We start from the raw sequence: 27,995 nt of genomic DNA, 5'->3' as shown, positions 1-27,995 counted from the left end.
TGCAGCACGTCCATGACTTTTCCACAGCACCTCAACCGTTCTGCAAAGTGCCCCAACCAAAACTGGTCGCAAGTTTAAAATCATCCTCTCTCCCCAGCCGCCTCATCATTATTTTGTCTATGCTTGACCATTGAGCCTTCATTACTGTATGTGCCTTTTCCTGTTAAGACTGGCCTTCAGTCATTTATGTCCTTACAATTACTTTATCTGCAGACGTCCCTCTCTTTTTCTGTTGTTGCACTTCTTCTTCCCTGAACACTTTTACTTTCTTTATCTCACTTCGGCCAGCATTTGTGTTTTTCTCCCCTCTCTCCTGTCATGGAATGGAGGTGTTGCTGATGAGCGCACTGGTTACTACCCATCCATGATTCTCTGAACTGGTATGATAAAGCCCAGTGGCGGTTCACCGGCGCTCAGAGTACAAGGGTTCAGTTCCTGCCACTGTCTGTAAGGAGTTTCCACTTTCTCCCTGTGACCATGTGGGTTTCCTCCCACATTGTGGGCACTCTGCATGCTGCCCTCTCCCCCAGCATGTCCTCACTCTCTCTTGACGCAAGTGATGCATTTTGCTGTACTATGTTACGATGTAGATGTAAAAAATAAAGCTAATCTTTAGTGTTTACTTTCATGGTGTTGGTAGTGAGGAGACTGCCTTATTTGACCCAGCATTAATAAAGGAGTGGAAAGTATATGTTGGTGACATGTTTCCAAGTCAGCATCAAGTGTGACTTGGACGATTCTAGACCATTGCTATCGTTATTCTCCATGGTGGTCACCAGGGAGGTAGGCTCTGTTCAAATAACCGAGTTGCTGCAGTGCACCGTGAAGATTGTACACACTAAGCCAGTTGTGCTTCTAGTTAATGGCTACCAATTCCAAAATGTTAATGATAGAAGTCCTGACACTGCTGACCCACTGAGCGGAAAGGGTGTTGATCACTTAGAAGTGAATCTGCATTGACCTATCTTCAAGTGGTAAATGCTGGAATGGTCATCACTTGCCACATGCTTGGCAAATATAATCCATGACAGATTGGCTTGCATGGATTGCTTAATTATTGGAAGAGCTACGAGTTAATGAATAGATTTGCATTTATATAGCACCTTCCATGATATTCTGACAGGCTGCATCACTGTCTAGATTGGGGGTGGGGGCTACTGCTCAGGACTGAAAGAAGCTGCAGTGGGTTGTAAATTTAGTCAGCTCCATTTTGGGTACTAGTCTACAAAGTACCCAGGACATCTTCAAGGAACTGTGTCTCAGAAAGGACTTCCAGCACCCAGGGCATTCCCTTATCTCTCCATCTGGATGGAGGTACAGAAGCCTGAAGGCCCACATTCAGCAATTCAGGAACAACTTCTTCCCCTTTGTCATCTGATTTCTAAATGGACATCGAACCCGTGAACACTACCTCACCTTTTAATAATATATATTATTTCTGTTTTTCGCACGATTTTAATCTATTTAATATGTATATTGTAATTGATATACTTATTGTTATTATTTTTCTCTTCTATATTATGTATTGCATTGAACTGCTGCTAAGTTAACAAATTTCATGACACATGCCGGTGATAATAAACCTGATTCTGATGAAACAGCCCAAATTGCTTTTGCACCAGCTTTTTAAAAAAGTATTTCTGAAGTATGCACCACTGTTGTGAAGAAAACAACACAATTTACAATGTGGGTTTCCTCTGGGTGCTTCGTTTTCCTCCCACAGTCCAAGGCCATACCAGTTAGTAGGTTAATTGGTCACTAAATTGTCTTGCGATTAGGCTTGGGTTAAAAATAGGTGGGTTGCTGGGCAGCACAAGGGTCTGTCCACACTGTATCTCTAAATAAATAAATACAACCAACAACAATTCATGACGAGATCATCTATTTTTGTGATGCTGCTTGGGTTCGAGATGTAACGGAGTTAAGTCTGAGGTATTATTAGTGAATATTTTCTTTCCCAACTTTAGGAGGAAGGAAGTTGAACATGAAGCTGCTGAAAAAAATTTGGATCAAAAATATTGTCTTTAGGAACTTTGTGATGATGCTCTGAATCATTGCTGATTGGCCTCTGACGATCACAGCCACGTATCGGATGTGATTCTGTGATTCCCAGTGATCTCTGTTACTCTGGGGATGCTTGGTTTCACATTGCACTGGCTTTTCAAGCAAAGGTTGGAGAAGTCTGGAACAACTTCAAAGCAATTTTATTACCAAAGTACATGTATGTTGCCATATACTGCTCTGAAATTAATTTTCTCTCGGACATTCACAGTGGAACAAAGAAATACAATAGAATTAAAGAAAAACTACACACAAGTGAAGACTGACAAACAACAGATGTGCAAAAGAAGATAATCCGTGCAAATCTGTAACTAATACTGAGACCATGAGCTGTAGAGTCCTTGAAAGTGAGTCCGTAGGTTGTGGAATCTGTTCAGTGTTAGGGTGAGTGGTTATCCATGCTGGTTCAGGATCCTGGTGGTTGAAGGGTAATAACTGTGCCTGAACCTGATGGCGTGGGACTTAAGGCTCTTGTACCTCCTTCCTTATGGCAGCAGTGAGAAGAGAACATGGCCCGGTTGGTGGGGTCCTTGATGATGGATGCCGCTTTCTTGTAGCAGTATTCCTTGTAGATGTGCTCAATAGTGGGGAGGGCTTTTCCCGTGACGGGCTGGGCTGTTTCCATTACTTTCTGTAGTCTTCTCCATTCTTGGATATTGGTGTTTCTATACCAGGCCAAGATGCAACCAGTCAGGATAATCTCCACTGTGCATCTATGGAAGTCTGTCAAAGTTTTAGTTGACATGCCGAATCTGCGCATTGTTATAAGAAGGTAGAGCTGCTACTGTAATGGCACTTACTGGTGGTTCCAGAACCAGTCCTCTGATGTGATAATGCCATGGAATTTACAATGACCATCTTCACCACTGATTCCCTAACGCGGACTGCCTCACACACATCCATTTTTCCCCTCCTGTTGTTGATAATTGGGTCTTTGGTTTTGCTGATGTTGAATGAGAGGATGTTGCTGTGGCATTACAACTGGGAAAATGCTCTTAAAATGTAAACTAAACATTAATGACTGGGTATGAGACATTGGTTCCGTTCATATCAATGTGGGAAGGTGTATAGCCATGTTAAAGGGACAGTAGATGATTGCTATAATTATGGTCTATTAATATATTTGGTATGAGTGTCAGTAAAAGCAAAATATCACGGATGCTGGATATCCGATGTAGACCAAGATAATCTGGAACATTACTTTTGAAGTTTCAACAGACCAGGAGAAAGTTGATTAGGTTGGCATGTTCGTGGTGAAGTTGAGACGAGCAGAGCGGAGGAGAGGCAGATTCAAGGCCTGTCCGTCTAAACTGAGAGTGAGGTTTGATTGATCAAAGTGCCAGGCCAATTTGGAAAGGTCAGGCATCATGGTAGGGCCCAGGCCCAGAGCGTATCGATGCAACAGAGCCTCGGTTTTAGGGCAGTGCTTGGACTATTTAAATGCCAGGCCAGATGGATGGAAGAGGCAGGATGTTGGGACCAGAGGCAAAGGTCAGGATAGTTCTCACTGCTTGCTGCTCTGCGACATTTACTCCGCTCTGCACTGAGCTGAGGCTGTGGCCTGCTCCAGTCTTCATGTCTGAGGAATATTTGTTTACTTTTATCGTTTGCACATTTTGTTTTTTTTTCTCTCTCTGCACATTGGGTGTTTGACTGTCTTTTTTAATGGGTTCTTGTATGTTCTTTGTATTGTAGCTACCTGTAAAAAGACAAATCTCAAGGTTGTATAATGTAATTGTACTTTGATAATAAATGTACTGTGAACTTTGGTAAGTTTTACTTTGGAGGTGCTGATGAGGAGGGTGGGAAGAAAGAAATTCTGTGATATGGTGGAAGGCAGAAGTCTGTGAATGTGAAAGGGATGCTGGTAATTAAGGACAAGAAGCATTAGATTGAGAAAGAAAATTAAAGCTGCTGGAGATAGTCATTCACACTGACATATGACCAGAACAAATATTTCAGTTATCAATGTTCAGCTTGCGATTTACCAGAGCCAAGTTGTGGTGCCACAACAACATCTTACTCAATGTCAGTAAGACCAGAGCTGATTTTTTTTTACTATAGGAGGAAAGAAAGAGAATTAATGTTCAGGGGCTTTATTTTCAGAACAGTGAATAGATATAGTTTTAAAAATGCAGGTGAAGAAGAAAGATAGCAGAAGGAAATGTATGTGATAGAATAGAAATCAGAACAAATGATGCAGAGCTCCAATCTTACGAGCATTGAGCTGAAGATGCAAAATGACTACTTGAAATTTCCAAGGGTATTCTGGGAGAATGGAGTTGCAGGTTTGGGGGGAGGTTTTCATGGACACCGGTTGCTTAGCTATCTTTTGGGATGAACATGGAGCGATCAAGGAAGAAAGGGGTCAGATGGAAAGCTGAGATCAGGGTAGAGCATGGCCTTGGCAAAAGGAGGAATAGCATTGATGAAGTCACCATTGTGAGGGAGAAACAGAGGGGGGGGGGGGTTCCTGTGGCCCACTGAGTGGTGTTTGGACTCAACTGCCAAGGGAGAAAAATGATTTAATAGTTGACCTTTCATCAGTACCGGGAAACACTGGGAATGAAACAAGTTTTTAGATGAATAAATCAAGCCCTGATAAAGGGCTCGGCCTGAAACACGGGCTGTTTATTCCCCTCCATAGATGCTGTCTAATCTGCTGAGTTCCTCCAGCACTTCTTGTATGTGGACTCAACAATGGAACAGTTTCTGAAGACCAAAAATTTCAGCACTTCTTATGTCAAATGTGTAGAATTTCTGCCACCGACTTTTTGGTAATTTCTGATTTTTTGTTCAACATTTCACCAGCAGAATTTTACTAACTTGGCAGTTACCCTTTTCTTTATAAAATCTGCATTGTCTTCTGCTGTATCACTGAACATTCATTTATGATCTGACTTTCACTCCCACTAAATGGCATAACGCTTTGCAGTGCGAGCTGTAAGATCGGGGTTTGATTCCCACCACTGTAAGGAGTTTGTACATCCTCCCTGTGACCATGGGGTTTCCCCCAGGTGCTTTGGCTTACTCCTACATTCCAAAGATGTACGGTTCAGGTTATTGAGTTGTGGTCACGTGATGCTGGTGCTGGAAGTGTGGTGGCACTTGCAGGCTAATAAAGCTAATACTTTTATCTTCTAAATTGTTTTTTTCTATACTTGCTCACAGTTCTGATGAAGGGTTATTGACTTGAATTGTTAGCTCCAATTACCACCCTCCCCAGATACTCTTCGACTTGGGCAACATTGCCAGCATTTTCTCTAGTTCTGCTCTTCCAGAGCTTTGCTTTTGTCTGGCCATAGGGGAGATGTAAATAGGCCCAGGAAAAGTCCCCATCTGAAATTGCTGAAGGCAGTGATGAATCCAGAATCTATCAAGTTCCTGAGTGAGGTGTTTTTCTGAACTTCATGCAAGTAGTGCAGGAAGCTGGGATAATGAACGCCAATGGTGTTGTGTGCACAGATCAAACTTGGAGGTGATGCTGAGAAATTCTCTTCATCAGCTGTTGAATCAGCTGAGTATTTTCAATACTTTACGTGATTGCAATTCAAAGCTGTCTTCAGATGAGACCTGGGCCCAGGTTTATGTGAGTTAACCATGTGGCTGGGAGTCAGATGCTGTGAGCTGATCTCCCAGATACTGAGCAAATGGAAATTGGGGACTTCAATATGGACAGAACACAAAGAGACCAAACAGTGTGGAGAACTAATGCCAAAGTGTAGCTTTAAACATGCCTGGGGAAAGCCAATAAAATAAGTTATTTGTTACTTATTTGTTTTAGAAATAAGTATCAATTTATATGGACTTACATAGATGTTACCAGGACTTGAGTTCCAGGGAAGGCTTAAATAGTTGGGATTTTATACCCTGGAGTGTAGGAGCACGAGGGGAAACCTGATAGAGGTATACACAATTATGAGGGGTATAGATAGGATAAATGCAATCAGGCTTTTTACACTTGGGGCTGGGTGAGACCAGAGCTTGAGGTCAGAGGTTAAGGGTGAAAGGTAAAATACTTAAGGAGGAACTTCTTCACTCCGAGGATGGGGCGAGTATGGAACGAGCAGCCAGTGGAAGTGGTGATATGGGGTTCAAGTGCATCATTTAACTGTAGTTTGGAAAAAAATGTGGATGGGAGGGATATGGAGATGCATATCAATGGACTAGACAGAATAACAGTGGGAATGGAGTAGATGGGCTGAAAGGCCTGTTTCTGATTTATGCTGCTCTATGAATCTAAATTTTCTTTAATTGTATCTGATCAAGTATAATTCAGTTGACAACCTCTTTCCCATCTCTCTGGCGATGTCCTTGTCATTTTGGATTTCAAGTACAGTCTTGGTTGGTGCAACATTTATTCAAAAGCATAGAATTAGTTTTTGGTTGGAGTTTCTCAACTCTGGGTCCTCTTAGGATGTCTTGCAAAATAGGGTTTCAGACTTAATCTATTATATAAAGTGGTGACAAGACAGAGACTTGGGATTCGCTGCTTTCCAAATGTTGTACATGCAGTACCCAAACTGCCAGATGTCCTGAAAAATATCTTAATGTGTCATGTTTTCAGGCTGAGTTACAATCTGTGTGAGAGTTGGGTTATGACACAAAATGAATTAGTACGCTGAAAATTAGCAAGATTTAGGTGCTCCAAGGGAATTTAGATCATGTAATCCTGACTAGTCACATTCCAGCAGTTGAACCATTCCACAGAGAAGTAATGTGATGCAACCATTGTAAAAAATGTAATCAACACAACACTGTGTGTTTGAAGCAGAAGCCAACCAGCTGCTTCCTTTCGAGAGAGATGATTGTGGGGACAGAATTGCACTTGGGTCTATGCAGGGTGCTCACCCCGGGAGCTGAAGGATTGCATTTTCTGTCTTGAGACATGGTTACGTGAGAAGAGCAGTTAGTCTGTGTCCGACCAAACCCCTCTGGGAGATCAGATTTCTGCCTCTAACCAGTCACAGCAGTTAGTGACCTTGTTGTTGCAACATGGGGTGGGGAAAAATCTGAGGTGCGGGGTGAATGCTTCAGTGGTTATGAATCTTCGTTCAGAATGATTTTTTTTTTGGCTGGGTTTTAAGCCGATTTTAGATCCATACCCCTACATGTGAGCCTGCTGTTGAACTGGGGGCAGAGGGTGACCACTGGTGGCAGAAGCACCGTGCGCCCCAGGATATGTTTGGGTGAAATGTGGGCGTTTTATCGAGGGTGTGAGTTGTTACGTCAGGAGTTTCTACTCTGCCAAGACAGTGAGTGAGGGGGGTAAGCTGCGCTGCGGTGAGCTGATCCGCCGGCGCTCGATCAACTACCCCGAGTGCGGTCGAGCCCCACACGCACGTGGGCGGGACCTCTGCGGACAGGGCGATGTGAGGCGGCCGTGATTGGTGGAGGGGCAGGGCCGGGGGTGGGGTCTGTGCCCGGAGCCCGCTCGGGCGGGGCGGGGCGGGGCGGGGCGGGGTGGTGGGTTCGTGCGGGGGCGGGGCCGAGGTGGGGGGCGGTTGGTCACGAGGGGCGGAGCCGATGTGCCGAGGGCACGGGGTGGGGGTGGCGAGGCCTGGCCTAGTCTGCGGTGCGGCCTCGGCCTGTGCCTGCTGCGCTTCCCGGATTTTGGGCAGAGAGACAACTGCACGACATGGAGCGCGCCAGCCGCCCCGGTGGCAGATGGTGAGTGCGGGCGCTGTCGCTACCTGCCGCGGCCGCACCGATCGGGCAGCGCCTGGGCACCGGCCCGGACATCGGCTGGTTGCCGCGGCCACAGGCCCGGGCTCTTCCAGTCCGCCATTCCCTTCTCTCGCACCTAGGTCACTGGGGGAAGGAGTGACTCCCATCGCCCTGTCAGTGTCAGGCTAGACCCACTTGGGACTGGGCAGCACCGATGGATTCAATTCCGTCCGTCGCTCTCCTCCCAACCTTTGATCGTCAACACTGCCCGTCCCGATCGCTCCCCCTCAAAATCCTCCTGTCCCCCTTCCTCCGTCCGCCTCGTCCCCTACTCTGTCCGCCATCCCATCTCTCTGTGTTCCTGTCCGACCTCCACTCCCACTCTCCTGTTCAAGCTGCCCTCCACGACCTCACCTCTCTCGATGCCCCCTACCCAAACATCTAAACTCCCCGTCTCCCGATTCCCCACCGTTTCTATCTATCCCACCGCCGCTCTGCCTCCCCCCTCCACAGCCTGTCTAATGAAGCTTGCTTTGTGTAAATAGTTGCCTTATTTTTTTTAACATTGCAACCGTAGCTGTGCTTCATGTGTTTCTTACTGGAAAACATTCTGTCATGTGTACGGGACTTGGAAACATCTATTTTTTTCAGTATCTTTGCCTCTAACGCACTAAGAATCTGTTTCTTGTGAATTGATAAGCGGTAGCTTCAGCCCACTCCAGATTTGTTTTTAGGGATAAGGTTTGTCAGTGAGATACTCTGAATCTAAAGAAAATGTCAGATTGCATTATGGTTGGAAAATTTTCAGCGCATTTGAAGTGTCATGCATTTCAGATGGATCTGGGTGCTCTCGTGCATGGCTTGTAATAGATAAAATCGGTTTGTTATCACATATTCTGAAGTACGGTGAAGAATTTGTTGAGCATACTGTTCATGCAGATCAGTTCACGACAGTAGTCCAACATGGTAAAACAAAAACTAAATGTTTTACTGATAGAGAAAGTACAGCGCAGGTAGAAATTGGGTAGATGCAAGTTCATTAACAAGGTAGGGTGAGTTTGAAGTCCCATCTTACTGTGCTATGGGAGCCTTCAATCGTCTCCCTGTGTAATAGAAGTTTTCCTTAGGCATGGGGTATATGCTTTTGGGCTTTTGTACCTTCTGCCTAGTGTGTGTGTGTATGTGTGTGGGAGATGAGACAATGCCTGTGGTGGGTGGGGTTGACTGCTTTATCAAGGCAATGAGAAATGTAAACGATCGGTGGAGGTTTCCATCTTGTGCTGAGCTGTGAGCTCAATTATCCGCAGTTTCTTACCGTCACAGGCAGAGCAGTTGCCATACCTAACTGTGCTGCACCAATAACAATTGGCTAGAGTTAAAAGAGACAAGGGTCAAATTCCTTTAGCCTTCTGAGCAAGTGGAGACACTGGTGAGCTTTCTTCGTCATGGTACCTATGTAGTTGGACGAAGCAAGGCAATTAATGATGTTCACTCCTTGGAACTTGAAGCTGCATGTCATTTGGAAAGCTAATGGAGTGCTTTTTGTATTGTAAGAAGAACCAAATGCAAAAATAAGGTTTTGCTGCAATCATTTGGAGGAATTGATGAAGGTAGAATATTGGACTCTTTATTAGAGAAGGATGTTAATTTGTTGGAAGTAGTTTGGAGAAGGTTGACCAGGCTGGTACTTGGATGGGTTGGTTGTCTCTTGAGGGAAGGTTGAATAGTCTTGGCTTTTATCTATCGAGATTTAGAAATAAGAGGGGTGACTTAATTAAGATCTAAAAAGTTGAGGGGTCTTGACAGAGTGGATTTGGAGAGGATTTTTCATCGGGGTCACCCGTTTAAGACAAAATGTTTTCTCTGATGGCTGGGAACACTTTCTCAAAGGAACTTTGAATATTTGAAATAACAGGTAGATTCTTGATAAGCAAAGAATGAAAGATGAGAATGCAGAATTGAGGCTACAATCGGATCAGTCAGGATTATATTGAATGGTGGAACAGGCCTAAGCAGTCAGCTCCTAATTCGTATTTTTGTCTGGTGTTTGTGAAACTGTAATCTGGAAGCCAAAGTCCTTCTCCCCCGAGTTGATATATTGTGTGAATCCATAAAGGTTTTGGCCCTTAGATTAAATGCAAAGTGAATCTGGGAATCAGTGATGCAAGCTGATGTTATTCCTCCCTGGCACATCGGGTTGCAACATTGTTGTTTCTTTAGCATTTGTCTTTTTTGCTAACTTGATGCTCAACCTAGCATGGATGAAAAGTGTGCAAGGAGCCAGCCGGCCATTCAGCCTCCTGGGTGTCAGCATCTCAGAGGAACAGTCCTTGGCTCAACATATTGATGTAGACATAAAGCAGACATGCCAGTGGCTTTGGGCTTGAGGGGATTTGGTAGGTCACCAAAGACTGGTAAATTTGTCCAGTGTACTGTGGAGTTCGTTGTGGCTGGTTGCATTGCTGCTTAGTCTCCACTGCACAGGATCACAAGAGGCTGTAGAGCGATGCAGAGTTGGCTTCCTAGTTTGTGGATGACGCGAAGATTGGAGGAGTTGTGGATGGAGCTGTAGGTTGTCGAAGGTTACAAGAGGATTCTAGACAGGATGCAGAGTTGGGCAGAAAAGTGGCAGATGGATTTCAATCTGGATAAGTGTGAGGTGATGCATTTTGGAAGGACAAACCAGAAGGCTGAGGACAGGGTTAATGGTCAGTTACTTAAGAGTGTGGATGAACAGAAGGACCTTGGGGTTCAAATCCATATGTCCCTCAAAGTCGCTGCACAGGTTGATAGGATAGTTAAGAAGGCCTGTGGGTTGTTAGGCTTCATTAACAGGGGGATTGAATTCAAGAGTACAAATCTCTGGTGAGACCACACTTAGAGTATTGTGTTCAGTTCTGGTCACCTCATTATAGCAAAGATGTGGAAGCTATGGAGAGGGTGCAGAGGAGATTTACCAGGATGTTGCCTGGATTGGAAAACGAGTCTTATGAGGCAAGGTTAGCAGAGCTGGGACTTTTCTCTTTGGAGCGTAGAAGGATGAGAGGACACTTGATAGGGGTCTATAAGATTATGAGAGGCATAGATAGGGTGGATAGCAGGGTATGAATAGCAAACAGCAGAGGGCATATGTACAAAGTTAAGGGAGGGAAGTTTAGGGGAGACATCAGGGGCAAGTTTTTTACACAGAGGGTTGTGGGTGCCTGGGATGACTTGCCAGAGATGGTGGTGGAGGCTAAAACATTAGGGGTATTTAAGAGCCTCTTGGACAGGCACATGGATGAAAGAAAAATAGAGGGTTATGGGGTAGTGTGGGTTTAGTACTTTTTTAAGGAATATATGGGTCGGCACAACATGGAGGGCTGAAGGGCCTGTGCTGTGCTTTAGTATTCTAGTGTCTAGTGTCCATCATGGGCATCATCCTCTCCAACATCAAGGACATCTTTCAGAGGCAGCTCCTCAATCCAATGTTAAGTACCCTCACCATCTAGGGCGTGCATCAGGGAGAAGGTACGGATGTTTGAAGACTGTTGTGCATTCTCACTGGAGTGCTGCCTCACACGATCTCTCCTTGCCCATTTGGCGTGGCGCTCTATCCCTCTTACTTGGCGTACTCTTGCACAAGAGGTAGCGCGTGTGAGAGGAAGAGAGAGAAGGGAGAGAGAGCGATTGCTCCACCTCACTCGTGCTTGCACCTCATCCTTGCTCGCGTGGTGCCCCTCATGCTCTCTTCCACACGCTGTCCTCTCCATTTTTCTGTGCCCACTCTCACATGCACCTGTGCCCTTGCTGCACACCCCACTCGCGTGTTCTCTCCCTTGCTCTCCTTTGCCCTCTTATGCATGCTCCCCCTCCTCTCCCCTGCTCTCTTCCCACCCCTTCACTCTCTCTCTCTCTCACCCTCACTTTCTCTCACTCTCACTCTCTCTCCGTCTCACCCCCACACCTGCACGTTCTCTCTTAGGCATGTTTGTACGCTCGCTTGCTCTCTCTCTCTCTCTCTCACATGCGTGCTATCGCCATCTCTCTGTCTTTCTGTGTTTGCCCAGCTCCCTTGGAGTCACGCAATGGCTGTTTCTGGTAATGTATTTTGAGTGGGTCTTTGTGGCCTGGACTCCGTTAGCAAATCTGTTTCTCTGATTTTGGTGAAAGTCTGCATCATTGAGGTTGCATTTATAGAGAACATACATCCTGTGGGAGAGATTCAATGTCTTTCTACACACATACACAGGAAATCCCTTTTGAGAATCTGAGCTACCCTACATAAGCAGCTATAAGTGATTGTGCTATTTTTATCCAGTTTTTCAGACACTGATTATGATTCGTCCAGGCTGTTCACATTCACTGGAGTTTTCCACCTCGGAAATTTACACCAAGGCAATCTCTGAATGATTTCATTTTTAAATTGTGACAGCAGGTGGTCAGCTGGTATAAGTGCTACAGTGAGGTTCCATCCATATCTGTAATCTGTGTGTCTGTTTGTCCATCTTTTAAAATTCTTTCTTGTTTACATACTATTCTTTTGTGCTCCCCCCAATTGCTTTTGTTCTAACACACTCTTAGCCAGTTGGAACCAAGTACTCTCCATGTTATCTCAAACTTTTGCTGCCCATGCCCTAATCTGCATTTTCCCACTCTGTGCTCACTAACTCACTTGACTACAGTCCAGCAATACCATATTTTAAAAATTCTCATTGTTATTTTCAAATACCTACCTGATCCTGCCCTACCTTGGGTCAATGTGCCTTCCTGTCCAATTAAAATCTATTGGGCATCCCACCATTCTAGGCGATAGTTTATGCTGATCAGGTTCAAAACACTGGAAATTGAATCCTGAATGTCTGTCCCTCACTCCTACTCAAGTAAAGGCTCCTTAAAAATCTCCATTCTTGATTGGATTTTGGGTAACATACTAGTTCTTTTATATGTCAGTTTACTGACATCTGATTACTCTCCTCTGCTTATTGACTCAGATTTTCTAAACCCCTATTACAATGAGTAATTAGTCATACTTATGTGTGATTTTTAATTTAATTCCAATTGTGATGCGAAGTTCTTAATATCAACGAATGAAGAAGCAATGCCCTCGTACTTGTCTTACTTCATGATTGACTCACCAGTTCCTTCCCAACTCCCACTGCCATTATTAACCATATTTGCCCCACCTTCGTTCTTGCCATTCTTCCCTACTATCACATGCCTACTTATCCACATATGCCACTGCTCTTTTTCGCTGTGACCTCCTCTCTAATTTTCGATGTTAGTCATACGTACCCTTTTTCCTGCTCATTCTTTGCTTTCAGTATGTTTCTCTGTCTCCTGCTGCATCTTGCTGTAGTTGCTTATGATTGATCTTGCTGTGTGCTGCCATATGGAAGATCACGTCAGGGCTTTTGGTTGTTGAGCCAGAAGCTACAGAAAGAACTTTTTGTCAGAGCAGCAGCTTTCATTGGGACCACAGAGCAGGTCTGTGCTCCTGCCAAGTGTCTGCTTTCATTCATGTGGGCTTGAGGTAATCGGTTCCTTGTGCTTGCTGCCTCCGAGAATCAGAATCACCCTCGCCCTCGCTTTCAGCTTGCATGTCTTTTACTTATTGAACTCCGTGAGATTGTAAGGTTGCGCCTTCTCGCCTGTCACTGTGCCACGCTGCAACTACCTGTGACGCAGTGTGTTCTGCGGCTACCCCTCAATGGCAGGTTAAGAAGAGCCCTCAGATCTGTGAGGTTTTGATAGAACAAATAGAGAGAGATTTATTTCCTGTAGCGAATTTGTCTGTAATCAGCAGTTGCAGATTCAAACTAATTTGTAAAAGAACTATAGAGCTATTATTTGAGATAGGGAGTTGTTCAGATCTCTGCCACACTACTGGAAAGCCGCTGCAATCAATCTCCCTTGGGAATTTTCAAAAGGTAATTGAACATTTACTTTAAGTGTGGTAGTTTCCAGGATTAAAGGGGAAAAGCTGTGTAATGAGGCAGAAATTGAACGGTTACTTCAAAGAGTGGCATTGACCCAATAAGTAGAATTCTGTTGCTGGTAAGGTATTGATTTATTTGCAGTCAGGCTATTCAGCCCATTGTGTCTACTAGCACCCTAAAATGCCAGCGTGGTGATGAGCTAGCTTTATGAATAGTTATTGATGGGTTGGGATTCTTCAGATTAACATACAATGGTGGTGAAGGAACTGCGCTCATATTTGCAAAAGAATCTCAGGGTTGTATGTGGTGACATGCATGTACTCTGATAATAAATTGACTTTGAAATCAAAATAGTGTTTAACTTGAAGGAGAACTTGCAGGCAGTGACATTCTCATGTGTTCGTTACTCAAGCTGCAGACTTGTGGAACACTTTGACCAGTCTTTGTGGTGGAAGGAGTGGCTGCTTTGGATGTAGGGTTAGGCAGATGCTGTCAAGCTTGAGTTGTCAAAGCCACACTCGTAGGGGGATATTTTTTCATTGTCTGGGTTAACGGTGGGTAGTCACAAGGCTAATATTGCCAAGATTAGGGAAATGAGGGCTGTAAAGGTGATAATAAACATGATGAGGTTCATTACTTTTCCTTGGATTTTAACCAAGATTAAATGATTGGAAGTCATTTGTACTAGTCTTTATACTAGAAAAGTAATTGTTATGAACCTCATCAGTAGATTGAAGCATAAAGAAATAATCAAACTATGTCGACAAGATGTCAGTATCATGCAGCGGCTTCAAAGCCAAAATGGTGTTGTGATGTGAAGTGGTATTGTATTTGCCGTAGAAGGCAGACTAATAGGAATGAGGAGTGAATGGTGTTCCATCACACTCCTTGTTAAAGATAGAAATACTTTGGAGAATCTTGTAAATTACAAGTTTCTTGCTACACAATGTCCAGTGCGTGATCCACGGTTGTAGTTAATGGCATTTGCGTAGCTTGTTCAGTTAAATTTCTGGTCGGTGGGGATTCTCATTATGCAGACATTAGAGCACATGGTGATTGTAATGTCACTGAACATTGAGAATTTGATGTGTTTTGCTTGGTGTACATATGCCTGAAATAATTCTTGCCATTTGTTATCACGTGTTTGAATGTTGCTGGGTTGCTTCATGTTTGAAGCTGAACAGTGGAATCATCAGTAAAATGTCACTTCTGACTTCCAAGACAAGGCATCTTATTGATAAAGGCAGCTGAAGATGTTTACACTTGTGGATGGAACTCCTGCAGCTAAGATAACTGCAACATCCATAAGCATCTTTCTGTACTTTCCAATGTGGACTCCAACCATGGATAGTTTTCTCTCTGAAGTCACAACTTCAGTGATTGCAAATGTTTAGTTGTGGTTGAGGTGGTTTCTGAGTTGTGCTCTCCTGCACTTGGCTTTCTGGGGATCTAGTTTCCAGCTGAAGCTGGACTGCTGTTGTGAGGGACTGCTTTGCCAGGTGTTGGTGTTGGACGTCACTTGGCTTGGGGGAACTAGATTTAGTTGAAGCTCTCATTATGGTTTGGCAATTGTAGCCCTCGAGGCCATTGCTTCCTACTTCTAGGGCAGTAGCTTCTGCAACTAAGTTAGTGGAGAAATCCATGCTGTGACCTGAATGAGTTTTGCAGGAGTTTAGGAACAGACTATTCAAACTCTCACATGTTGCAGGGGAAAAAAGAGGCCGTTTTTTTTTTGAGCACATGATGCCCAATCTGCATTTTGCATCTTCTGTCTGAGAACAAATGGATGTACAATACTTAGATTTTCAGAGGGCATTAGCTAAGCAATGTATCAGATCCTGAGGGATGTAGATGGATGAATGTGGAAAGGATGTTTCATCATGTGGCATTGGCACTGTTCAGGAGTCACCCACTTAAGCCAGAAGTAAGGTACATTCTTTTGTGACTTGTGAGTCTTTGGAACTCTTTCTCAAAGTGTCATGAATAAAGAATCTTTGTGTATTTTTGAGGTGGAATTTGATATTCGTCATAAACGAGGTGAAAGCTTACAAATGTAGGTAGGAATGCGGCATTGAATTCCATGCAGATATTAAATAGTAGAACAAGCATAAAGGGCCGAGTGGGTGATACTTCCTGATTGATTTGTTTGAGGTGACCAATTAAGCGTGTTGCACATGAACAGTAGAAAGCAAGTTAATTTCTTTATCCCTTACTGACATGCGTGGGTTATGTGTAACTTGATGCCATCTATCTGCCCTCGCTCCATAATAGCCGTGTGTAATAAGAACTGGTTTTGAATTTTTCAGTCAGCTGTTTGCATGTTGCCTCTGTGCAAGTAGCTGTGTTTTGCTCATTTGTGTCTCAAATTACACATGCTGACAGTGGCAGACTCTGTACAGGATGTGTGACCTCTGTTTCCTGTTGGCATGGAGGGAAAGCTGGTGCAGCAACGCCTTGGTTTAGAGACACACACAGCCTGAACTGGGTGAATGAAAGGGCACGCTGAGACTTCCGTGGTTGGTGACTGCATCCAGTTGGACAACGAATCTCCTATTGCTTGAATCCATATCATATATTTAATCTATGTTTCCCGAAGAGGGCATTTTAAGAAATGCTTACACTTCCTATATTGTCTTTTAAGGCCTTGGACGTTCCAAAGAAATACCTTTTGAAAGAGTAACCATCGGAATGCGGGGAGCACGGTAAATAATTTATGACAAGATTATTTTGTTTCTTTTGTGTTGCTTGGGGAATAGCTATCAGTCTTGGGACGTCCTGGTGAATTTGAGAGACAAATTGTGGATTGCAAGTTTTGTTGCAGTGTGCTGTATTGTTCAGAGAGTGAATCACATGTTATACTGCAGAAATCAGCCTCGTTCAGAGTGAGAATAGCAGATTCTGCTTCTGAACTAAACTTTGTTCAGCTACTGGATCTGTGGTTTCAGTGATTTGGTTATTTTCTTTCCCTATGTGTGAGGCTGTTTTACTTGTTACACTGTGCTCATTGCTGAGGAAATTGGGACAGGAAAGAGGCACAGGGCACAGTGGCGCCACCTGAACAGACTGTCTTCTTTGCTTTAGGAAACAGCTATTAACTGCATCTGAGGATATCCCAAACTGCCTTTTGTCCTCTCTCTATCAAGGCCACCTCTCTTCACCCATTTAGCTTGACACTTCTAACCTTTGCCATAGCCCTTGTATCTACTACTTCCTTTGCCATTCATCATTCTGGTCATCTGGGCTCTGCTCTGGGGGAGTCCCCAGGCCCCCGGGGATCTTGTGTCTGTGGTATTCCAGCAGGATTATCAACACAGTTATATTTACCAAGCTGAGAAACTTTTTAATTAAAAAGAAGGAGCAGTCCCAGTAGCTTTTCCTTCTGTGCTGAAAATGGATTCGAGAACAGGGTGTCTTTTAATTTTAGTCCTGTGGCAGAGCTGAGTCAAATACGATATTGCTGGTAAGCAGCATGGCAGGATGGGAGAGGGTGGAAATTTTGCTGAAGACCGCAATTCTGATGTGCTCTGTGTGGCTTTTTTATTTTAACTGGCATCTTGTGGTTTTTGTAACTGCTAGACTTCTCATTCAGTACTTCACAGGTTTTGGCAGTTATTCTGAGAGCTGACCAAGCTGAACCTGAAGTGTTAGTCTGGTTCACCATGCTGTACAGTGAAGCCTGGAGATCATGGACGGCTTCCCCTATCTCTGAATCTACTCATCAGTAAAGGTAGACATTGATGATGTCACAGTAAACATTGTTACAGCATAGCCTTGTCCATCTGAAGTAGCTGAAGCGCAAGGTCTCAAATTTCTTCATCTGCTGTATACAGTCGGCCCTCCTTATCTGCGGATTCAACCAACCGCGGATTGGGAAAACCCGGAAGTTCTCTCTTCAGCACTTGTTGTTTGAGCATGTACAGACTATTTTTTCTTGTCATTATTCCCTAAACAGTACAGTATAACAACTATTTACATAGCATTTACATTGTATTAGGTATTATAAGTAATCTAGAAATGACTTAAAAGTATAGGCAGTCCCCGAGTTATGAACAAGTTCCATTCTTGAGTCCGTCTTTAAGTCGGATTTGAAGTCAGAACAGGTACATCCAGTATTATTTAGCGTCAGTTAGTCAAACTTTTTTCTTAGTATGTAGTACATATTTTACCTTTCTAAGCATATAAAACACTTAAGAAACATACATATTTCAATAATTAAACTACTGCGTTGCTTAGTAATAATTGTAGCTTTCATCGGGGCAGTGCCTTTCGCATGCTCCATTAAAATTGTTCCGATCGTTAATCGACTGTAGCCTAACGCTTTTCCAGTGACCGATGGTGTTTCACCCCTTTCCGATCGCTTTATTACTTCCAACTTATTTTCAATTGTGATCATTTTCGTGAACAGAAACACTGTGAATTCAGAGCTGCACCGCCAGGTCCTAATGTCCACTGCACTGAGCCATGTTAAATAAAGTCTGGGGTTCCGCTGGGTCCTAAAGACCATGACACCGAGCAGGTTAAATAAGGGACTTAAGCATCCACGTTTTTTGTTATCCGTGGCGTTGGGGGGGGGGGGGGGGGGTCTCGGAACCAGTCCCTGCGGATAAGGAGGGCTGACTGTTTTTGCTTTATATTTGAATTACCCATGGCAAGGATCTTAAGACATTGGAAAGAAACCCACCCTGCTTCCACAAAATGTTCAGAATCCTTTGACAGGATCGACAAGCCAATACCTCCAACTTTGTTGCACTAATTATGAGTAGTGAGTTCTGTTGCATGGTTTGTATCAGTCACATGCCTAACATAAGGTTCTCTGAACAAAGCTCTAATCTGAGCGCTGTCATGGCTGGGTGTTACCAGATGGCCTGAGGATATTTCTAACACCACCTTGAAAAGAATGGAACATCCCAACTAATTCCTCTGAATCTCTAGCTCATAATTGGTCAAACTAACGAGAGAGCTGTTGCATTGGCACCATGCCCATGAGTGGGAAGCACATAGAAGCCCAGCATAATACCACCACAGAAAATATCCATAGAGCACCCCATGTCTCAGCTGCAGAAGAGTCTGTAGGTCACGTTCCACCATCAGCAGCAAGTAGGTAGTCCAGTGCCATTCGGTTCTGCAGGGCGACCATCCTGACAGCTGTCAGTTCTGTCGCCGTTTGGGTGAGGGCATCCTCTGTGTGTTGCAGTGCCACTGCCGTCTCGTTGGCCAGAGTCTTGAGCATACTGGTCATCTGGATCACCACCCGGGACAGCCAGGCCGTACCATAACTGGGAAAGGCTATCATCCAGAACCTCTCTGCCTCTGTAATGGCCCTCTTGTCCTGGTGGCCGCTGTACGCCGGATGCTCCCCAAGGGCATTCAGGGGGTGGATGAAGGGCACCACATATGCTGGAAAGGCCACGGGTAGGCGCGGTGGCTGCAGATCCAGTGGGTCCTGTTCAGGGTCCAGGGAGCTCCAAGCTTAGCAGCCTCGTCAGCAGTGGTCACTGGGGCATCCGGGTACCAGTTTCGCTGACAGTTGCTGTAACCAATTGAAAAGTTAGAAGTGTGCGCATTGCGGAGTCTGCACCAGCATTCGTTAGGTCTACTCAGTGGCTGTGGAATAACTGAGGGTGGGGACTCGGGTGGAGGTCAAATTGTAGGGAGGGAAATACCAGTTCCTGAAGCACCCACCCCATTGGGGGTCAAGGGAAGAGATGTTGTGTAGTGGGGAGGAGAGTGGTGGGGGACTGCCAGCAGGGCCCCCCCTCAAACAGATATGCCAAAACCAACAGGTGCAAACAGTTTGTGTAAACAGTTCATCTCAATGTCATCCAGCGGGATCGGTGTGAGTGGCAGCGCATCATCAGCGTGTGCTGGCGCCCGCAAGCAGATCCAGCAGTCCGATCTGTTGGTGTTGCTGGCAAACTCGTAAGCGACCCTGAGGAAGGTGTTGGCAGCTGACACGGAGCCGAGCATCGCAGCGACCAGAAGGGATGACTGGAGTCGCGCCATTGTCCTGTAGAGGGGGACGGGGGGGGGTTGGGGGGGGGTGGTAGGTGTAGGTGTAGGAGGAAACTCAATCCCGTCTGGTTAAATGCCGGGTATGTATACAGGACAAATCAGATTTACCCGGAATGGCAACCCAGTGGGTGTCCCCTGGACCGCGCGCGACAACTTCTCCCTTTCTGGGGAGGCTCTGCGGCTGTCGGATCCATACTCTGCTTGAGTCCTCGGTCTCGGGGGGTTCGGTGGTTTCCCAGTTGGGAGATGGGGACTGTGCCAGGTGGCAGGCCAGTGGGGATCCCCCTTGGCTAATGGGCCGTGTGTTTAACTGGTCAACGGCCTGCTGAAGGACACTTAGCCACCTCTGCAGCGTGCGAGAGGGTGTCAGAGTGCGGATTTTTTCCTTGAGCAGGCCGTTCATTCTTTCAATTAAGCCCGATGCCTGGGGGTGGTGGGGTATATGGAACAGTCACGAGATCCCCGCCTCAGCCACCCAGGTCTGGGCTTTGGTCCCAGCAAAGTGTGAGCCCTAATCGGATTGTATCTCCCATGGGACCCCATAGATAGAGGAGAGGTGCTGTAATCCTCTGATGGTGCCATTCAGGTCGGCCCTCTCACAGGGCACCGCCACCAGGACACCCGGGTATGTGTCCACCATCGTGAGGACATACTGCTTCTTATTCTGTCGCGGGAGCAGTCCAATATAGTCGATTTGCCATACCTGACCCGCTCCCGTACCACGACGAATGTGGCCCGGTGGCCCTATCGGCCAGTCCCGTGGCCTGACTTGCTGGCAGATGGGGCAGTTATCTACAGAGGTTTTACATTGATCGAGTGTCAAGGCGACACCGAATTGTTCAGCCCAGCGCTGCGTGCCATCGGCCCCTAAGTGGCCACTTTTGCGGTGTGCCCACGCAGCTAGTGCACTGGGGTCTGTGTCGGGGTGGAAGTGGTGGCAGATGATATTTGGGCAGCCTGGTCCACAGCAGCGTTAAACGTTGCCTCTTCATTACCTTTCCGGGTATGGGCATCCACATGGTGTACAGAAATTTTCCTGTGGGTAGCCTGGTCCCAAATGAAATGCCAGTGGTGCTGTCCCCAGAGGGGACGTCCGTGTATTTCCCACCCCATGTCTTGCCACCGGGCCATCCACACTGCAATGCCGTTAGCTACTGCCCAGGAGTCAGTCTAGATGTGGACTGGTCCGGTAGTGTTTTGGAGGGTGAGGGCTACTGCCGCCAGCTCGGCAAGTTGACTGGAACCCACCTCCCCCTCCCTCGGTGGTTAAAATTCTACCCGTGGCGGGATGAAGTGCTGCCGCTTTCCAAAATTGTTTACCCCCTTTCCAGTGGCTGGAGCTGTCTGTGAACCAGGCGTGCGGTTTGCTGTCGGGGTCGAGGGAATCGAAGGGTTGACCCCAACATGCTGGGGAGGGTTTTACCTCGGGGATGTCCGGGGCAGGGTTCTGGGACTGGGGGAAAGCCATGACTTGTTCATGGAGGCGGCTGACCCCTTCAGGACTGGGCTCAGCCCGGTCCACAATGTACCACTTCCACTTGACAATGAAGGACCTCTGGGCACGGCCCTCCTTGTGGATAGAATCGGGGAACTTGACCCATCGCATTATGGGGAGATGGGGGCGAAGGACGATAGGGTCGGGCCTGTTTGGTGTTCTGTGGCGAGGAGCGCCAGGTAGCAAGCTAGTAGCTGGCGCTCGAAGGGGCTGTAGCGCACTGCCGCTTCAGGTAGGGTCTTAGTCCAGAAACCGAGGGGGACCCTACGCCCTGGGGTCTTCTGCCAGAGGCTCCACTTGGCGACCGTCTCACTTGCTGAGACCTGTAACTCAAAAGGCAGACCTGCCTGGCGGGAAGGAAGTGGCATGGCTTATTCCACCGCTAGTTTTGCTGTATCAAAGGCAGTCTGTTCCGTTGTCCTCCAAAGAAATGTGGATTTTTTCCTGGAGATCCTATAGAGCGGCCGGAGAAGCATGGTCAGGTGGGGTATATGCTGCTGCCAATAGCCCAGGAGCCCCACGAATCTCTGTGTGTCAGTTTTATTTGAGGGGACAGCAAAATTTAAAATTTTATTTTTAGTGGCATCCCTATGCTTCTGCGCCCGGAGTTCCATTGTACTCCGAGGAAAATGACACCCTGGCTGGGGCCCTGTATTTTTTCCATATTAATGGCCCAGCCCCGTCCCCTGAGGGATTCGATTAGCATGTGAAGGGCCTTTGACACAATGGTCTCAGAAGGGCCTTGGAGAAGAATATCGTCTATATAATGTGCAATCGAAATCTCCGGTGGGAACTGGATGTTGAGTAAATCGTGGGAGACGAGGCCATGGTAGATAGTGGGGCTGTGAATGTAGCCTTGGGGTAGGCGACAAAATGTGTATTGTCTGCTATCCCAAGTAAAGGCAAACTGATCTTGGCTATCTGAGTGCAGGGGAATCGAGAAAAATGCATTCGCTAAATCGACAACAGCGTACCAGGGATTATGGGGACGACCTGCGATGTCTTCAATAAGGGTGACAATGTCAGGTACAGCGGCGGAGAGGCGGGGTGCAGCCTTGTTCAATTGCCTATAATCAACGGTCATCCGCCAGGAGCCGTTCTTCTTTCAGACGGGCCAAATGGGGCTATTGAAAGGCGAGGCAGCGGTTCTAATAATTCCCTCCTGTAACAGGGCTTTATTGGAGTCTGCGATTTCTTGGCGCCCCCCCCCCCCCCCGACACTCTATACTGACTGTTACAGATGATCTTGGGGGGGGAGGGGGGGAATAACAATTGGCTCCCACTTAGCTGCCCCAACGACAATAGTGGCTCGCACGATGCCGAAGGTGAACTTGCCCATTTGTTTCAAGGGATTGTCCATTTAAAACATTGATTCCGAGGATACATTCCGGGGAGGAGGCAATAAGGGCTTGTACACGTCTGGGGGAATGGTTGCCTATGGCTAGGTGAAGTGTGACCTCCCTGGCAGGTAAAAGGGAGCCCCCCAATCCCTCTATCTGCATGTCCGTACCCCTCCATAAAGCAGGGTTGCCTGGGATAATCATGTGCTGGGCGCCTGTGTCGACAAGCGCCATCCACCTCTGTGTGTTTCCCTTTCTCCAATGTACTGTGACGGGTATACCTGGCCTCAGGTCCCCCGGGCGGGAAAGGGCAAGAGAGCAAATGTGCTGGGGGCCCTGGCCCTCATCCTATGGGAGGGGGGGGAAGAGGGCTGCCACGCTGGGGGTAAGGCGCTTTGCTGGTGGAGGTGGGACATTTCCTGCCTGACGAGCTGTCTTGGGTTCTGCTTCGAGGGCCTTCGAGACAGTTTCAGGTAAGGGAGGCACGGAGGGTGGCTCGGTGTGGGCATGGTCTGGCCTGGCAGTCTTTTTATAACTAGTCTTCCCCTTGCAATGCTCCTTCCACAGGGCATATAGGTTGGGGGTGGGGATGCCATCTATCTGGTTACGATCCACCCCTGCACACAGCAGGTCCGTGTACAGCTGCCTGCGTGTATACCTGAGAGGGATAGTGTCTAGGGCCCTCGTCTCGGTCTTCTGGACCTGCGTAGGTGCCCCCCTCTGCATATATTCTAATCCCTCCAGGAGGGTGATGGCATCCCGTACGGTCCTACCGCTGGCTGGTGCCATGAGGGGCAGGATTACTGACTTCAGATCGGGGCGTGCGGTAGTGACCAAGTATCCCGCTAGGGCACCGGTCACTCGTGTGTTTTCAAGGAAGTTACGGTCGCAGGCACCTTGGTAGATGCCATTGACCAGTGCCCATTCCCTGATAACCCGGGTGCCCTCACTGACCGTACCCCATTGCCGGCGCCTGTGTAGGTCCCACTCCAGAAGTGTGGGATAGCGAGCTTGTACCATGGTCACTACCCGATCCCACAGGGTTGTGCTGTTGCTGATTTCTGCTTGTGGCGCCCACAGCGCATTGTTTATGCTCTGCTGGTCAGAGAGGCTTCTCAGGGCGCTTGTCTCCTGATGGGGGAGGCTGAGGTTGGGGCCCACCTCGTCCCACAGCAGGAGTAGCCAGGTGGCCAGGTGCTCACCTGGTCGTTGGTGGTACCGATCCGCCAACTGGGTCAGCTCCTTGGGGGAGAAGTCCTGTGTCTCTGTGGTCTCGAAGTGACTAGGGGAAGGTCTGAGCGTCTCCCCCTCGTTCCCTTCCTCCCTGCATTGAACCTGGGACCGCATGGTGATGGGTTGGGCATGTTGGAGCTCGGGTGAGAAGGAGGAAGGGTGGTTGTGGGACCTTGGCTCCTCGGGCACCCCCTCATTGTCACGATCCAGCCAGATGTCCCCATCCCCCAACCATGTGTCCATCTTGTCGCCGCACTGGACTAAGGCTCGAATCTTTAATGGGTCCGGCTGCCAGCCAGACTGACGGGCTGCCCTGGCCTGCTGAAGCTTTATGAGGAGTCAGGCAAGTTCAGTTCCCCTAACTTCAAGGTCATTGGCTCGGGCCTGGGCAGCCTGTGCTGCTTCCTTCAGCGTATAACAACGCTGACTGAGGTCTTCAATTTCCTCGTCCTTCTGACCACACAAGTGCTGCAGGTGATCAGTAATTCTAACCTGGCGTCTCAGCAGGGACGCAAACAACCAGAAGGCACCCCCTTGACTCCCCTTGGCTTTGGGGAACCCTGATTCCTTCAGGAAGGAGACCACATGATGGCCCAGCTTCTCTCCACAGGGCTCTAACTGCTCAGTCCAGTCCACTGGTTTTCCGTGGTCTGCCAGCATGCTGGCCAGACTCTCAAATCCCTCCCTTTCATCAGCCCACCCGGGGATCTTATCCTGGGTGCCTGCATTGGCTTTCTTCCCCTTATTCCAGAACATTATCCCGTGCTTGTGTCCAGCCAAAACCTATGAAACCCTGCTCTGCAGCGCCAAATATTGGGATGGAAAATAACTGGTTCTTTGAGTCTCAACAGTACAGGCCTGGACGCACACGGTTTTAATAATAAGGAATTTATTTACAAGGGGAAGTTGGGTCAACACAAGCAACTACAATATTCTAACAAAAAAACGTTTAGGTTAACACGCGTGGGGAAGGTCGGGTCAGCTGTACAATACACAGAAAGCGGTGTGGGGACAGGGTACAGTTACACATACAAAGAACAAGGGAAAAGCACTACGACAGCTAACCCCCTTGACCTTGGATAGTTGTGGCTCCCTTACCAGGACCAATGATAAACCTTCCCAAACATAAATCAATGCACTTACCTTCAATGAGGTGGTCTGTAAGAGAGAGCGAGCCAGGCACATGTCTCACCTTTTATAGCATGGGGCTGGGCAAGATAATCCAATTAAGGTGACCAATAATTTAGGTGTGCATTGATTAGTTGGGAGGGACCAGATGTTGATTGACGTGTGGTGTGTCCTCCGACCAGCCAGGTGGCAGTGCACCTGTCACGTGGCCGGTATCTCTGGATACAGAGCTCTTTGAGGAAGTAACAAGCAGGGTGGACAAAGGAGAGGCAGTAGATGTCATTTACTTGGATTTTCAGAAGGCGTTTGATAAGGTGCCTCAGATGAGACTGCTTAACAAGATAACATCCCATGGCGTTACAGGAAAGATACTGGCATGGATAGAGGAATGGCTGTCAGGCAGGAGGCAGCGAGTGGGAATAAAGGGGACCTTTTATGGTTGGCTGCCAGTGACTACTGGTGTTCCTCAGCACTCAGTATTGGGACCTCAACTTCTCGCATTGTTTGTCAGTGATTCAGATAATGGAATTAATGACTTTGTGGCAAAGTTTGCGGATGATACGAAGATAGATGGAGGGGTAGGTTGTGGTGAGGGAGCAATGCAGGACTTAGACAAATTTGAAGACTGGGCAAAAAAGTCACAGATGGAATATAGTGTTGGGAAATGCATGATGCATTTTGGTAAAAGGAACAGAAGTGCAGAGTATTGTCTAAATGAAGAGAAAATTCAAACATCAGAGGTGCAGAAGAACTTGGGAGTCCTCATACAAGACTCCCAGAAGGTTAATTTACAGATTGAGTGTGTGGTAAAAATGGAAAATGCAATGTTGACATTTATTTCAAGGGGAATAGAATATAAAAGCAATGAGATAATGCTGAGTCTTTATAAGACACTAGGCTGCCCTTGGGGTATTGTCAACAGTTTTGGGCTCCATATCTCAGGATGTGTTATCATTGGAGAGTCCAGAGGAGGTTCACGAGAATGATTCTGAGAATGAAGGGGTTTACATACGTGGAGAGTTTGGCAGCTTTGGGCCTGTACTCACTGGAATTTAGAAGAATATGGGGGTATCTCATTGAGACCTACTGAATGTTGAAAGGACTCAATAAGGTGCATGTGGAGAGGATGTTTCCTGTGGTTGGGGTACCCAGAACTAGAGAGCACAGCCTCAAAACTGAGGGGTGACCTTTTAGAACAGAGGTAAGGAGGAGTTTTCTTTAAGCCAGAGAGGAGTGAATCTGTGGAAGGATGGCATGGCAGAGCTGACTCAATGAGCTGAATGGCCTAATTCTGCTCCTACATCTTATCGTCTAAACACAAATCCTCTTGTAATAAAGACTTCAATTTCTGGCAGTAATTTGTTTACAGGATACCTGGTTCTCTAAATGCCAAACCTTTCAGACTCTTGCTCCTTAAAAAAATGATTTTGTGTTACTAATGTTTCTACAAAAGTGTAAGTCTATTCTATCTGCCATGTCTTCACCCACTCACCTGGCCTATCTGTATCCCCTACAAGCCACTCTGTGGCCAGCTTCTGGAGATTCAAGTGTAATCTATACAGATTTACCATGAATTTGTATTGATTGCACTTAATCCCTGTCTTCTAAATCATCTGATTTTGGCTCTGAGCTGCTGCGCCTCCACTTATCACAGTATACCAACTCATAAATTGCCTAAATGTTCCCACTCTTTTCTACTATTCATGTTGTATATTTTGATTAATTATCTTATGTAGGACATCACTGAAAAAGTTTCCTGTGCCACCTGCACTCTGTTTACAATTTCTGGACAGTCAGTTCATTTACCCTATTGTCCATTGGTACATTTATTTATAAACTACCCGTCCCCAGTTAATTCATCTTGAATTTGAGGATATTGAATTTAATTAGCCTGAACCCAATACATATTGTTGGGCCTCTGGACTATAATCCAGGGAATGAAAGATCTGAATGAACAGTTTGAGATTTTGAGTACGGACTTTTATTTTTGTTAAGCTCTGCAGAAGTGAACATGAAGCTGTGAGATTTGAGCTAACTTTAAAGAATGAATTCTGCTCTCCTTAACCATTCTTGGACTAAGTGGTAAACCCACATAGACATAGGAGCAGAATTATGCCATTTGTACCACCAAGTCTGCTCCACTATTCCATTGTGGATGATCTATTATCCCACTCAACCCCACCTTTGACACCCTTACTAATCAAGAATCTCTATCAACCTCCATTTTAAATATACCCCATGACTTGGCCTCCATGGCCTTCTGTGGTAAGGAATTCCACAGATTTACCACCCTCTTGTCAGAAGAAATTCTTCCTCATCTCTTCTAAATGGACGTTCCTCTATTCTGAGACAAAGCAAGTTGCTCAGTTCAAGGAAACTGGAGGATAGGAAAGGCTTTTGTTTCCAATTGATCATGTAGCTCAATGCAATATTAAGTTGAGGCTGATGCCCCCCTCCCAGCTTATGGAATAATAGAAGCAATATGAGTGGAAGTAATATGAATGGAATAATATGAATAATAGAAGTGAAACATGTAGTGTGTTTGGTCGCTTGTGCCTCCTGTTCCATTCGGTATTCTTTTACCACTTTTCCATTTTTTTAATCCAACCTCCTAAGTTCCATTAATATCTGAAAATCTGTAGACCTTTGTCTTGAATAGAATAAGCACCTTTTTGGACAAAAGGTTCCTAAGTTTCACTGCTGTTTGGCTGAAGAAATTTCATCTCAATTCTGTCCTGAATGGCTGACCCTAATTTTAAGATGTGACTGGCTCCATACACTTGCCAGGAGAAATATCCGTCAATGAAGTTTGATTATATATACGGCAGCTGAATTTCCACAGCCACCTGGGGAAGAAAATACCAGCGATTCACCTCCTGGGTGAAATAATTTCGTCTTAGCTGTTCCCTGAAAGGGCTTCCCCATGTTTTGACAGGAATTTCTTTGAAATATCTCGCAGATCAGGGATCGGGAACCATTTATGGAGAGAGAGACAGTTCAACGTTTCAAGTAGATGACCTTTCATCTGAACCTGGGGAGTTGGTGCACAATCTGCAACAGAAATGAAGATGAGAGGAGATCAACATCATGCTAATCTTGGAATTGATTAAGATGGGGATATAGGGGGATGAAGCAAAGCTT

At 46.3% G+C, this 27,995-nt stretch overlaps 1 protein-coding gene across 7 annotated transcripts in view; it reads left to right on the top strand.

The window, feature by feature from the left end:
- Positions 1–27,995, top strand: part of LOC132407550 (retinoic acid receptor RXR-alpha-A) — a 129,492-nt gene that overhangs the window by 13,589 nt on the left and 87,908 nt on the right. For 2 of the 7 annotated variants that reach the window (XM_059994253.1, XM_059994255.1), the window contains exons 1-2: positions 7,577–7,731; positions 16,288–16,348. The exons of 1 other annotated variant lie outside the window; for it this stretch is intronic. The gene's annotated coding sequence lies outside the window, so the exon portion shown is untranslated. Of the gene's footprint in view, positions 1–7,574; positions 7,732–16,287; positions 16,349–27,995 lie in introns of those variants that run through there. 4 more of the 7 variants (XM_059994259.1, XM_059994252.1, XM_059994257.1 and 1 more) reach the window with 3 other exon arrangements.

Source organism: Hypanus sabinus, chromosome 18, assembly GCF_030144855.1.
Source record: "Hypanus sabinus isolate sHypSab1 chromosome 18, sHypSab1.hap1, whole genome shotgun sequence".
NCBI classification, from domain to species: Eukaryota; Metazoa; Chordata; class Chondrichthyes; order Myliobatiformes; family Dasyatidae; genus Hypanus; species Hypanus sabinus.
The sequence above is the reverse complement of the archived record's forward strand: the minus strand, read 5'-3'. Positions and strand labels throughout refer to the sequence as shown.